Consider the following 15,076-nt stretch of genomic DNA (forward strand, 5'->3'; position numbering starts at 1 on the left):
AGCATTTGGTTACATTTTGGGAGGTTTTTCCACACATGATGTTTCCAACGTGTGTTAAATGTCCAGGGGTTCTTCCTGGTTTAGTAAAGAACAATGATGGTAATTAATAAAAATGCATTTCTAACCATGGTTTATGGTTTGAGCCAAACGTGAAACGTCCTAATGTAATCATTAAAACCTGTTGTACAGAGAAGCAGAATCTCACAGCGTGGCTGTATAAACAGACCTGAGGTCTCACATGGACACACACACACACACACACACACACACCAGTGTGCCAGTTTAGACGCTGTCTGCTTCTGTCTGTCTGGACTGATAAGAGGACACTGAGAAAAATCATTGTGTGTGTTTGTGTGTGTTCTGGGGTTTCGATTGTGATGATCAGTGTGTGTCTTGTGTGTCTTTGACTTTAGAAAAGTTTTAGTTGCTTCTGTGTATCTGTTAGACTCTGAGGTGTGTGTGTGTGTGTGTGTTGGACAGCAGAGGGATTTAACCAGGAGGAGATGGAGATAGATGGCCGCCCGGTGATACAGACGGTTGCCGGGTGACAGTTGGGGGTGACTTAGCGACCCACTGCCAAATTACTTTCTAGGAAGGAGAGCTGAGCAGAGCTTAAGATAGCTTCATACTTATCTGTTATAAGTCATGAGGGGGAGGGAGGGGAGGAGGGGTTCAGGAGGGGAAGGGTGAGGGACATGCAATGAAGAATATAGATGTGAGGCGAGGAGAGGAAGAGAGCGAGGACTGAAAGGAAGAAGGGAGGATGCAGAAGATGCCTGAATAGAGAGATGATGGTGGGCAGGAGGAGGGAACAAGGTAAATCAGTGAGAGATGAGCAGTGAGAAAAGAAGCAGGAAGGAGGAGAGTCAGTCATTAGATCTGCTCAGAAAACACGATGATCCTGCTGAGGACAGGTGTCCTCTGATTCACACTGGAGCACAGCCTGAGCCTCCTCGGCCTCCAGCGGTGACGCTGCTCTGAACTCCAGTAATACTACAGGAGGCAGGAACTGGAGGCTGGAACTGGAGGCTGGTTATGGAGGCAGGAACTGGAGGCTGGTTATGGAGGCTGGTGCAGACGACAGTGTGTGGGGACTGCTGGTTAGATATAAGAGCTTTGTATCATAGCAGCCTCTGGATCTGTGCTGACCTTTAGCTAAAGAAAAAACAAATGGACACGTCACAGGACACTGATGTGGACAAAAGGACCCATTACAGAGGAGAGCATTATATGTAATCACTAATATATGTTTACACTGGTCTGAATGGTGGTGCTTGGGGGGCCTGATGGGCCTGACAGGGAACCAGGAACATGAAGGCTGTCCTCGTGTGTTTGGCCCTGTGGGCTTCTTCCTGAGGTGTTACGTGGTGTAAATGTTTGAGGACCGTTGGACTACCTGAACCAGTTTTTGTGAGGCCGGACACCGGTTCATGGATTTATGGGAGATGAACGATGAACGATGTGACTGATCATCGCTGATTACCAGGCCATTGTAAAATGTTAATGGGACCAGTTCAGCTGGACTTATCTATAAAATATTCAATATTGAATATGACGAGTGATTCCAGTTCAGCTCATGTAACCATCGCTGTGTGAACGGTTTTACTGCTGCTGGTTTTTCATACAATCACTTGAAGCTGCTGTTCCTCTGACACACTGATTTCTAATCATTACGATGCTTTGGCCTCCATATTTAATATTTGTACCTTTTTATGTCCGACCTCCTCCTCCTTCTCCTCCTCTTCCACTCCTGGCTTTAAAAGATCTGTGTGATGAGGTGAAGACTGCTGCTCGTCTGGGTGTAACCCTCCACACAGATGAGTGGAGTGAGCTTTTGTTGTCAATGTTTAGCACAGCATAGTAAGTAACTAGTAGAAGAAGGGTGATATGAAGCTGCTGCCTGTCGGCCAGAGCGAGTCATGACCACGTCCTGTACAGTGCAGTGTTAAGTGTTTTCACTCTGCAGCGTGCAGTCCATGATCTGATCAGCTCCTTCGCCATTCAGTCAGCAGATTGGCTCCTGATTGATCGGAGCACCATGCTGTTGTAATTCCAGCTCCTGTCACAGGTTAAATGTACACGGTAGCCTACAGTACTCAGCAGCAGCCATCTTGTAAACGCCTGCTTATTTCTGGAATCATCTGTCAAACAGCTGGAAACACATGAAGCCATGGACACACACTCACAGCACCTGTACAGGGAGGGACACACTCATGGTTTGTCTTTGATGATCTTCACACACACACACACACACACACACACTCACACAATGACTGACGCTGACAAATAGCAGGCTGTTGGCTGGAATGCAGCGACACTTTCCATGTAGTCTCCACTCTGATAGGCGTTTCCCAGCAAAACCACTCCGCAGCTAAAACTGAGATTGAGTTTCTCTGTCGTCAGGGTGACAGATAACAAGACCCTGGCAATCAAATGCAGACAGTATCAAACGCTCGGCCATCAATCAGAGCTGACAGCCGACTGCAAGCAGAGAGGTGCAGATAGATGATCCCTGCTAGGAGACAAGGGCAGAGGAGCTAGGTCACATGGAGGGGAATGTGCTGTAGGTGGCGCTATGCCTGTATGACAAATAAGTGTGTTCTGTTGTGCTAATAATCTCTAATCTCTCAGGAATGTTGATATAGATTTCAAACCACTTAAAGGTCAAGTCACGTGTTCTTAAAGGAGGTGTGTGTGTGTGTGTGTACATGCAGTCAGCAGAGCATCCTGGTAACCCGATCTGTTCAGGAAGGAGGAGGCTGTGGGTTAAGAGGCCGCCGAGCCTCCTCAGAGTTTTGATGGCGGACGTGTGCTGAATACAAAGCTCCTGCTGCCGCCTCCTGTGTTTACGCTGTCGCTCGATGCACATTCATGTTTTAACTCTGCAGCCAAATGTCTGCACGCTCTCCGTCCAGCAACTTTATGGCCCACAATATTTCTCCTTTGACATCTCGAAGCATTAACAAACCCCAGAGGTCTCATTTGGCAACAGTAAATTTTAATTATTATACGGTGGATCGTAAAGAGGATAAACAGGTGCCACGCCTGCTCACACATTCTGGATAATTAGCCTTTTATTGAAGGGTTTGATGTTAAATGAGAGGACGAGGGGAGATGAAATGACGGAGTGACCCACATACTGGAAACGCCTCATCCATAAAGCACACATCCTAACATGGATGCAGAGATGGAGGGAGGCAGATCTCCCCCTCACTGCCTCTCTCTCTGCAGCCCTGTGCTCTCTCTCTTTTCTTACATTCCTGACGTCTAACAAAACAAGTTCAAAGATGCAGCTGCTGCATGTGTAGTTTGTGCCTCAGCAGCAGAATACTCTGTGCCCTCTGCTCTCCCACGGTGTGTCCATGCTTCCTCCTCCCTCTGCAGCACCAGTGGTTCTCCTTCCTCCGTGCTCGGACCTCCACGACATGCTGTAGCTGTTCACTCCTGTTTATTTCCAGTGGTAGCTCCTCTGTGATCACAACTGACACTTGACAGCTGCTTGTGTGACTATTTTAGGACAGTCAGGTATGATATCAGGTATAATCTGACATCACATCTGAAACATACAGTACGTCTCTAGCTGAGCTTACAGTAATTAACCATTAATGAATTATTTATTTCTTTATTAGTGTTCAGTAATCCAGGAGTATGACATGTTTATAGCCTGTATGCAGTATGATGCTGTTGAAGAAGCATTTCTAATTGTCTTAATTGCCGTCCCTTTGTTTACTAACGATGTTTTTAACGGAGTAGTGACATGAAGCCGTGCTGATCACTCCTCTCGTACCTCTGGATATCACCTGGTCTGTTTGGACCTTCAGGCCGCTCAGCTCGTCTCCGGTGGTTCAGTATGGATTTTGACTATAGCTAATCTGTTCTCCTGTATCTGGGAGCCATGCTATAGCTAGTGCTAATCTCTTAGCCCACAGCGTTAGCTCATGCTACGGCTAATCTCTTTGTGTGTAGCGCTAGGCCGTGTTAACCGCTGTCGTGGAGCGGCGCTGATGCTAATCCAGCTGTCAGTCAGAAGTGAGACGCTGACAGTGAGACACCCGCAGCCGTCCTCCTGTTTCTGATCACTCCAGGCTTTACTCTCTCACCCTCACCCTCACCCTCACCCCCGCTACATCCTCTATAATCCTCATCTGATTTCTGAGCATGTGGTCCTTACAGTAACGGTGGACTCCACCTCTGGTAAACCTGGTCTCTGCAGCTCCTACACTCCAGATTTCCTTCATGTTTTTATTTCATCCTGTCTGTGTTAATATAACCCAGAGCCACCTGATCTCTACACCAGCAGCCAGATACCAGGTTTCAGGGAATGTTACTGAACAGGAGAAAACATCTGCACAGTGACAGCAGGTCTGTGTTTACATGAGAATTGTGTTGATAAATTTGCAAAAGAAATCTGTATTCAGTTATCCAGCTGAACACAAGGCGCCCTGTTTAAAATGGATTCATACCTGCTCAGATAAGGGCGTGACCTGCACTCTCTTTCTTTCAACGTTTCTGAATCACTGAGCATTAGATGGACTCAGTCATTACCATGATAGCGGCCATGAGCACAGAGTCAGATGTGTTCAGGAAGGACATTTTACACACATGGTGGAGGAGCATGTCAAGGGTCTTCTCTGTAAAGGTTTAACGTCAGAGGGTCTGCTGATGATCTGCTCCTGCAGCTTGATGTCTGAAGAGGACCCCCCCCCTCCTGGGTTTCTTCTCTTTACATACAGACATTCCTCTGTTAAAGCACTGGCTCTGGACATAATGCAGTTATTTTGGAGCTGGATTAGATGCTGACTTTGGAGTTCTCCGCTCTGTTCTCATTTGATTTGATGCTAAATGTGTGCTATCCAGCATGTGAAGAAAGCAGCGTGACGCTGCCCCCAGTGGTCCAGCACCGCCCGCCTCCTCCTCCTCTCTCCTCCTCCCACTCGCTCCCTCTAACTCTCCGCTGGGACAGTTTTCCTTCATCACTGTAATTCACCTTCTTTCATGCAGTTTTCCTGCTGTCGTCCATCATGTTGTGTTTTATATTTTCTTATCAAATTCTCGTTCTCTCTGCTGTTTTCCTCTTAGTTATTACAGCTCGCCGTCATTTATCTCTGCTGCACAAATTGTTTCTGCCTTGTTCTTTTGTTGTGGCTGCGTTTTATCACCTTTTTAATTACATTCCTATTTTTTATGACCAAGTAAACTAAATGAATAAGCACAAGCACATCCCCGCAGTCAATACATTCAGAAAATGGGGATTTTAAACAAGCATTGCAAGTATGTGTGCAAGTGATGTAACTTTCCTCAGAAAGGAGGAGAGGCACCTACACTACACCCACGTGTGGAGGAAAGCTCCACCTTCAGGCACTCTTGGCACAGACTCGGCGTGTATATACCATCAGTGTCTGATTCTGTTTTTGTTTTCAGTTTTGTGTTCGTCCTTTCCTTCAACCTTACTCGTCAACTTCACTTAGCAGTTTCTCGCATTTCCCAGAATGCCTTAGGAGAAGCTGAAGAGTGTGCTGCAGGTTTGGATGTGTAGGTGGATTGAGAGATGAGAAAAATAAAGGCTGCAGAAAACTGCGGCTCCTCTTCTTCTTCTGATGTTTTCCCCCATCAGTGACACATGTCAGAAGGTTTGTTGGAAACAGGCAGGTTAAAGAAAAGATGCGACCTCCGGTTCCTCACTCTTCTCTGTCTCAGTATGTCACATATTAGAAAATCTGTTTTTAATCTCTTCTAGGTATGTACGTGAGAAGTGAGCGTAGTGTACGCACACAGGCTCTGTTGTTTGTGCCTTCAGCCTTTGCTTCAGTAAACCTTATTTAAATGAGTGCACGCCCGCCACAGGCCTGCACCTGCATTCACGTGTCTTATTCTGTCTGAGAACAGAGTACCGTGCTGCGATCACATTCTGCATTTATTTACTTGAAAACAGACTCAGATTATTCCCTGATTACTGAGCAATTATTCGCCTCTTTGAGGAAAACAGTCCATATTTCCATCCCTGTGCATGTGCAAGCTGCAGAGGAGTTTCCCCTCACACTGTCTGCAGCTCTGAGAGGAGGGATGGATGGGAAGAAAGGACTGGAGAGGGAGAGGGAGAGGGAGGGAAGTGGCAGGAGGGACAGGAGAGGGATGGAAAGAATCTTTAGGAATACTAATGCATCAATGATGCAACATGTTGACATTCCTCTCTCTGTTTCCTCCTCTGCTTTCTGCAGGTAGGAGGGTGTCCTTGTTAGCTTGTCATCTCGTTGTAACCCTGAGGCCAGTGATGTGACTGGAATGTAAATTCATCATAAAAGGAGCGACTCTACCCGAGGACTCCCGGCTTCCCCCAAATACTCAGGTAAGTTGTTCTTAATGTTTAATGCACTGACTGTGTGTGTGGTTGGGGAAGTGAGAAGTGTTAATGCTGCCTGTCTGGTGTCTCTGAGGATCAGTCCTTCGTATGACCCTGTCTTAGTGTTTGTTTGTTGCTGTCGTGGATGTGGACATGTCCTCTTTAGCCTGTCAGTCTTGTCCTCTGCTTCCTTTGCTGGAGATGAGGCACGTTTTTTGGCTCAGCTGCTGTAGCACAACCTGCCATCACTTCCCTGGATTTAACCACACTTCATACAGCCTGAACTCATCATCTTCATTCAGGTTACAACCACAGACTGTAACACACCAACCTGCAGTGATGTCAGCCATCCGTTTATGAGCAGCAGTTTTTAAACTCAGTGTGTGGCCGCTGGTCAGTGCCACTCTACTGCTGCATGTTGTGTCCCAGGATTAAAAAAAAAAAACATCTGGCCGGTTACAGAATACATATTTTAAAAAGGACAAGGAGGAAACAGGACATGCTAACATGCTAACATGCTAACTTGTCTGTGGATCCTCTCATTCATCCGGGTCATGTTATGTCCCAGAGTTTGAATGGGAGGACCTGGACTCATGGAGCTGAGGAAACATGTTCAACAGAATCAATGATTGCAGTGGCCTGGATTCAAACTCTCGGACCTAACATGCTAACACTGATTCTGGCACACATGCACATGAAGGGCAAGAGGTGCAGGGATGAACAGGGATGAACAGGGATGAACAGGGATGTTACAGACCCTGACAGACCTTTAGTAACGGGCTGTAATGGTAGACCTTAAAGAGCAGAGTTTTGTGAGGACTCTGACTCATTTGAGCCTCAACTGGACACGGAGGAAACTGCAGTTTTGGGCACTTCCTCGTTAGCTTCATTGCTGCCCAGCTGATGAGCCCTGCCAGTGAATATATGCACTGCACCTGTCCAAACATAAACCAGGCACTCTTGCCATGTTCTCGGCAGATCGTCGTGTTAGCGTTGTGTTTTTCTAAGATGTTCTGCTGACTCACACACTGTGCTGTGTACGTGCGTGCTGTGTGTATGTGTGTGTGGTAAAATGGACTGTCCTGGTTAAAACTTACAGTTGAGTCATCTAACTTATCCTGAGTGACTCACAGTAGTCTTAGCTACGCTGCATCTTCCACAGTGCAAGAGTCCGGGAGGAGCAGCTGTAAGAGGATTGGGAGGGTCAGAGCTGCTTTGTACAATGGGTAGAATGATTATTTTCTGCACAAAGACAGAGACCTTGTTACTGTAACTGTAAAAACAAGAGACGGATTTAGAGCCAGAAAACAGACCCCTGCAGGCCTCACCTGTGGTGTGTACGGCTGCTCTGCTGCTAAGATGAGCTTCAAGTGGAGAGACTGTGAGTTCCATCACACGTTGAGATGTCAGTGTGTGTGTGTGTGTGTGTGTGTGTGTACACGCTCCATGTAATTTCCATCTGATTAGTGAAAGACAGAGAGGATGAAGGTTCATTCCAGCCAATCACTGAGTGAGTGTGGAGGAAGGCAGAGCGTCCTCTCAGAGTCAGTCACTGGATATCTCAGATCCTTTTCAATTTTCTACATCATTTGGTTTTAACCATTCAGGCGGAGTACCCAGATCACACACAGCTTCAGGGGAGGGTCCTCTGCTGCTGATCCAAACAGAAGAAAGACTTTGTACTGTAGAAATGTTCTCTACATGTCACACTGGATGCCCAGCATTCCTTTGTTAGGGGTTCAAATCATTCCCCCTGACTGTACATATATGGTCAGGACCATGGTGGCTGAAATAAACAGGTCCTAGCTCATGGACTGTCCTGTATGATGCTGCTATCAGCATGACTCTGGCACTGATCACTTAGGCCCCGTTCACACTGGAGAAAGTCATTCCAGCTAGAGTAGGATTGAGCCCAGACAGCCTTTAAGCTGGATGCGTTCAGACCTATTTTCAAATCTGGCTAGCACACAGTTGTGTCCGCACTCAATCCGGCTTCATCCAGCGTGTTTGCTGTTCTCCAAACCACTAGGTGGCGCCTCGTAATATGGCTAATAATGTGGCAAGCCGGATTCGCTAGCGACATTTGCGTTCACACCTGAGCCACATTTGAGCCAATCCTGCTAGATCCACCTCTTGAGGGTGGATCTAGCCGGCTTGAAATCAAACTGGATTCAGCTGGATTGGAGGTGTTCACACTCGGAAAAAAACACATCTGGATTGATCTGGATGTGGCCAAATCCTGCTTAAGCCACATTTTTTCCCCAGTGTGAACGGGGCCTTATAGATGACTGAAGCTTCCTTCGCTGAGTTTTAAGAGCAGATAAAGACGTAGGTTTGCTTCCAGCTCTGTCCCAGGAGGCGCTGCTGCAGGCTAACAAATCATCTTCACAATGTTGAAATTACCAACGGACCCAGCAGGGTCCTGTTCTCCACCTCCCTCTCTCTCCCTCTCTCTCTCTTTAACAGAGAGAATCTAACCGTGCCCACTTCCTCAGCTTTAAATTGATAAGTCGAGCAGCTGGTTGCATAAAGGCCCTCTGGAGCTGTGGAAATGCCACCGCTGAGCTGATAGATTGTTCCAGCACCTGGAGACGGTGGTAGTCCTCTGGGAGCAAATCGCAGTCCACCCAACTCTAAAGCTGTCTCTTTACTGTGACTCAGCCCTGATCACAGCCATTCATCATGTGCACGGGGATATTTAATCTCCATCTGTGTTCTAATAGGAGGAGGAATGGGCGACTGCGCTTCTCTCCGCCTGACCTTTAACTCTTCAGGCGATGGGAGCTCCAAATAAACTCTCCTCTGAATCAATGGAGGGGCGTGAACTCTGAGAAAGGCTCGTACTTAAATGCCAGCTACGTTTACCTCTGGCTACACACGCTTCACACTTAATGAGTCATTTTTTGATTATACAGCTGCCATTTCCTGTCACAGCCGCCGACCCCTAAAAGGCTGCTAACAGGGACCTGCTCTGTTACAGGAGCTTCACTGTGTGGATAAGTGTGCACGTTTGAAGTGGAGCTCTTATTTATCGAGGTGTGCTGGTGGAATGTTTATGAACTCTTCTGTCGGCCTGAAGTTTAAATGAACCCGTCTGTTAGCTCCACAGCTCTGTGCCTGCCTCTGTCCCTCAGGTGTCCTCACATGTTCCTGTTATTCTTCCATCCTCTCATGTTCATGTTGATGTTCCATGTTTATGTCATGTGTAGTGTGTTGTTGGTTCTTCGTACTTAAATGTACAAACACAGCACATCACTTCTGCTTTACCTGATGTTTGGTCTGTGTGTAAGCCTCTGCCTGTGTATTCACTGTGCAGGATATTTATTTCCATTCTCCTCCAGGTTAGGCTGTGCTCTAGTTCACTTCTCCTTCATCGTCCTCCTCTCTGTGTAAATGTCTTTTTTTAACTTCCTGTGGTCTTTTAAAGTTTTCTTTGATTGCTTCCCTCCTTTTACTTCAGCTCCTCTTTCTCATCTCTCTCCTCAGTAGATGATAATGTTAATATCACTGGAGAGTTCCACGATCAAAGAGTCTATGATGAATAATAATGATGAGACAATTACAGTTTGGAGAGATAGGAGCGCACACACACACACACACACACAGACACACACAGACACACACACACACACACAGACACACACAGACACACACACACACACACAGACACACACAGACACACACACACACACACACACACACACACACACACAGACACACACACACAGACACACACACACACACACAGACACAGAGACACACACAGACACACACACACAGACACACAGACACACACACACACAGACACACACAGACACAGACACACACACAGACACACACAGACACACACACAGACACAGACAGACATACACACACAAACAGACAGACACACAGACACAGACACACACACACAGACACACCCACACACACAGACACAGACACACAGAGACACACACAGACACACACACACACACACAGACACACACACACACAGATAGATACAGACACACACACACACACACAGACACACACACGGATGAACAGACCTCTAACCTTCAGTGGCAGTCGTACTGTAAAGACTCCTGGATTGTGATTGGCTGGGGAAGCTGTAACTTGAGGCAGTTGTGTTTTCAGTTATTAGTGCGATCACCACCATTGATCAAACAAAACAATGATGAAAAGATTTCAGTGAGAACCATACAAATGTGATCTGCAGTGTGTTGGTCATGTTTGAGTGAGACAGGAAGTCACAGCAGGAGGTAAATGATGTTCGCCATGGTGATGCTGGGGGAGGATGAGGAGCTGCCTGTATGAGCTTCCTCTCTGCTGGGCACACAGTCCTGTTCTTACTGTGATGGTCTGTGGTCACACCGACAGCAGAGACAGTTCAGGTTTAAGGAACTCCACCTTTCTGCTCAGCAACACAGCTGAAAGGTCAGACTCTTATCACCTATATTTTATGCATATACATTTTAAAAATAGACCATGGCAAAGATACCCATCATCCAGTCAAAGCTCAGCTCCAAGCCTTTTTATAATTATGTCAACTAGGGGTTCAGCCTGACTCGAGTTTCAATTATGTGAGTGCCCACCTCTGTTTCTATGGTTACACAAGTCTGACTCCTCAGAAGATCTCATATTTAACTGTCGCCGAGCAGACGGCCGTCAGACTTAATGTCATGTCTGTCTCTGCAGCAGCTGTGTTTGCTTTAGATATTAAAACAGCAAATTGATATTCTATGGGGAACAAACAGAAAACAAACAAACACAAACCGCAGGACAACATGTGTGTCTGTGTGTGCATGTTTTAGTGTGTTCCTGCCTTTAGTCCTTTCATTTTCACTTTATTAACGTGTATCTCAAAATTCTCTATACAAACACCCACAGAATACACAGCAGTACACATGTGTGTGTGTGTGTGTGTGTGTGTGTCAGCTGGTGAGTCAGTGTGTTTCCCTTGCTGGAGGATCATCCAGGAATAAACACACACACACACCTCTCAGGCCTGGCTTCTCTCATCAGTGACCACGCAGCCTCCAGCCCCTCACTCTGCTTCACTCACTGTGAATCACAATGCAAATCCAAGAAAACAAACCTGACTCCCCGGAAGCAGAGCTTGATGAGTCCGTCACCAAGAAGTGGCTGAATCTGCACTGCACCAGCCCACTCCATGCTTAGTCATGGACTCTTAGTTTGTTATTATGTTTTATGTATTCATCTGTTGGTTTTATTGGTGTTTGTATCCTGTTTGTGTGAAGATCCAGACTTGAAGAGTAGAAAGTGTTTTATAGTTTAAAACTGCTGCTAACTCAGTCACATGACCCGGGTCATGGTGATTGTTCAGCTCAGATGGGTTGGTCCGTCCGGGCGGATGGCTCAAAGAATCAAAGTGTCACATTTTATGGATACAGCTGTACAGTCATGGAGGAGAAATGATGAACGCCTTACATGTGCTCAGACTTTGTCACAGCAAACAGCTGATGAGTGAAAGCAAAGGAAGCGCGTCCCTGGTTGTTGTTTTGACTCTGGGACTGTGCAGTATGAAGGGATGTTGTGAGGGTTCGCTGCTGAGTACTGGTGCTGCTTGCAGTGTCTTTGTCCGCCCTCCTGTCAGACGTTGAAACAGCCGTACTGTATTCATGAGTCAGCGGTGCAGAGGTCAGAGGTCAGAGGTCAGAGTCCTGTCTCCTGCAAATGATTCATGTTTCTATCTGTGCCATGCAAATGAGTCACCATTTAAAGCACCAGGGGTCAGATTTAATCTGTGTAGCTGCCCTGAAGACAGACGGAAAATAAAACTGGATCCAACTGATGGCGAGTTTGTTTTTTGGAACGTGCATGATGGCAGGAGTGAGGCCTTTCACTGTTAAAGATCTTTGTTCAACACGGTGAGCCGCCACGCGGACAGAGGCAGACCTCTGTCTCTCCGCTAGCAGCACTCAGCTGTCTGACGGTTTGTTGAAACGGCCCAAAACCTAGCCCCAAAGATCTTGTGTTAACGGTAAGAGCTCTCACTCCTTCGTTCATTTATGCTTCTACATTCACACACAAACACGCAACAGTCTGCCTGAAATCCAGAAGAAGAAGAGTCTGTCCCAGAAGACGTGAAGGGGCTGTGGTATGTGCTCAGTGTTTGATGCTGACTCGTTAGTTTGAGTGAACTACGTTAGCTGTTGCTGTGGAGATTTGACTTTGTTTCAACGTGATTTTGATCCTGCCAGATTTAAAAATATCCAACAGACTGATGAAGTACAGCCTTCTTCACCATAGGTGGTCCGTAGAACCAAAAAAATGTTTGCCGAACAGCATTCACCTTATGACAGAACATGGGCTCAGATCATCAGCATGTTCAGACTTGTTGACTGGTCTGCCCATAATTTGTATGAGTGCATAAATGTTTGTAATTGTTCATTAAACACGATCCAAATTAATTTAAAGATGGAATGTGATTATTTTAGCCCGTTCATATTTCCTCTGGGGGAGGACCAGCCCTGGCACGAGGACATCAGGACTCATTCGCAGCTTGTTTGTGGGGAGTTTTTCTTGATCGTCCTGCCATGGTGTGTTTTTTCCTCGCTCGCTTTGTGATTGTGTGTGATCTGTGTATATGATCTGTGGGTGTAATTATAGCAGCTGTAAATGGGTCACACTGCAGTGTTTTCTGCTAATGTGGACATTTCTGCCAGGAAGACGAATCGATAGCAGGAGCTCTGCAGGAAGAACAATGTCTTCTCTTCTCCAACAGTGTGTCTGTGTGTTTGCTCCTTCATCCCTCTCTCTCTCTCTCTCGCTCTGTTTAATTGTGCTTTGCAAACCTGTGAAGCAGCATTTGAATCAAATCCTGATCATTTAAAGCAGTCCTGCTGGATGCAGCATCTTCTCCACAGCTCCCAGACAGATCTTCTTCTTCTGTTAGGAGACATCAGTGAGTCTGACTCAAACACTGGGGGACAAGTTCTCTCAATACAATCAGACTTTTATGTCCATTAATTTGCTAATTTGTCTTTGCGTGTGTGCCGTTGGGTTGATGTACTCATATTCTATGTGCCAGCTGAATTTTTGATGTGTGTTGTTCTTGGAGAGCGGATCAGCCTCCTGCTCTGAGCGGCCGGGGGCTTACTGAAAGTCATGAATCTGTCTGGATGAGTTCTATGCAGTGTGGGAGAAGGCTCTTCCATATAAACATACAAAGGACAGACGTCTCCCTGTGCCTGCTGGCTGATGTGAAGGCACTGTGCCTGTTGGAGAAGTGGCGTCTGACCATCAGGGTTTCACGCTCTGTGTTTCCTCAGCGCTCCGTCTCCATGTCTCTTCCTGAGTCTTTTACTTTTTCCCAGAACTGGAGCTGTGATGTGTCTGTATCATGCTCCCTGTGCCTGTTAGCGCACATCGTTTTTATCCACTGCTGTTATCAGAGTTTAACCTCATATTAGCTTCCAGCTGTTTGGAGCAGCAGTGCATTCTGGGTGATTTATGACATGTCACTTTTTAACCTCAGAATTTAAGAAGAAGCTGCCTTTCTCTTCACAGACAAACATTTCAACCACCTGGTTCAGTGTGAGCAGATATTTATGATGAGCTGTAACTCCCAGAATCCTCTTCACGCTAATGAAATGAACTTCTTGCCACATTAGGTCTGGATCCTCCTTCAGTGTTTAATCGCAGATGAACACAAAGACGATCACCATGACACTTGTGTTTGTCACCACGGTGTGGAATTCATCTTATCTCTCAGCTCATTGACGGCTGACACGTGAGCGTTTGTACCTAATGTCCAAACACCCAGCGACTCAGCGGGCTGAGAGGAAAACTAAATGATGTTATTGTGGCCCTAGAGCTGTTGGTGAAGGAAGCTCGGCCCAGAGCCTTCTCTGGTCAGGTTCTTTTTGTCTCATATTACAATGCCACTGGCAGTGCATCTTCCTGCCACAAAAGTCATGCACACACCACACGTTGTGCTTTCAGCTTCTTGGTTGGGGAACTGTTACCATTCAGTTCTTGCCCATTCTGCAATAGCAGTGAAAAGGATGGACTCCTGACACTAAAGGGCTTCAGCTGATGTCTGCTGGACTACACAGAGCATGTCCACATTCATGCCAACACTGATTCCCTCATACAACCATATAAAGTGTGGTTTCTAGAAGGCGGCACTGCAGCAGGCTGATCTTCTCTATCTGCTGTCAAACATGCCCATTATTGACTAAACCAACCGTCTGAGGTAAAGAGCCGCAAATAACTCATGAGCCATGTTTTTGGTGTGTCCTTGTTACTGTGGTGCATCAGGGTTGTGGTTTGTGTGTAGCAGCTTTTTACAGATTGGCCAGCAGCATAATGGAAGCGAGCATGGGATGAAGCAGAGACTGTGGGTGGGATGGAAAACAAATCTGTTTCCTGTCTTGGATGCAGTGTGATGGGAGCACAATGTCCTGCACACAACCACCACTCTCTGGCACACACATGCTACACACTCATGATCCATAAACTGCATCACGGTACGCAGTCACAGCTGTGGTCTGTCCATGTGGACTGATGTGGCTGTGGAACAGTCCAAGATGAGATCAAGATGTCCCGACTTATCAGAATCAGGGTGATTCTGGTGTGTCGTTGCCCAGAGATTATGAATTATTGACACATCTATGTTGTCCTCCCACGTACTGCAGGTTTTAGTCTCACATACAGTCTCACTTGTGGCTCCTCTGTTCGACTCCATTAATCAGCGGCGTCACTAAAGAGTTT

General features: G+C 46.5%; 3 protein-coding genes across 4 annotated transcripts in view; 2 read left to right on the top strand and 1 right to left on the bottom strand.

The window, feature by feature from the left end:
• Positions 1 to 15,076, top strand: part of LOC114444601 (scavenger receptor cysteine-rich type 1 protein M130-like) — a 902,860-nt gene that overhangs the window by 767,445 nt on the left and 120,339 nt on the right. The gene's annotated exons all lie outside the window — the stretch shown is intronic.
• The window catches only part of LOC114444595 (scavenger receptor cysteine-rich type 1 protein M130-like), a 493,351-nt gene that overhangs the window by 307,770 nt on the left and 170,505 nt on the right, over positions 1 to 15,076 (bottom strand). The gene's annotated exons all lie outside the window — the stretch shown is intronic.
• LOC114444609 (leucine-rich repeat and fibronectin type III domain-containing protein 1-like protein) overlaps positions 1 to 15,076 on the top strand; it is a 182,498-nt gene that overhangs the window by 70,054 nt on the left and 97,368 nt on the right. The window contains exon 3 of the mRNA XM_028419325.1: positions 6,219 to 6,346. The gene's annotated coding sequence lies outside the window, so the exon portion shown is untranslated. The remainder of the gene's footprint in view (positions 1 to 6,218; positions 6,347 to 15,076) is intronic.

The sequence above is a fragment of the Parambassis ranga genome, chromosome 13 (genome assembly GCF_900634625.1).
Source record: "Parambassis ranga chromosome 13, fParRan2.1, whole genome shotgun sequence".
NCBI lineage: Eukaryota > Metazoa > Chordata > Actinopteri > Ambassidae > Parambassis > Parambassis ranga.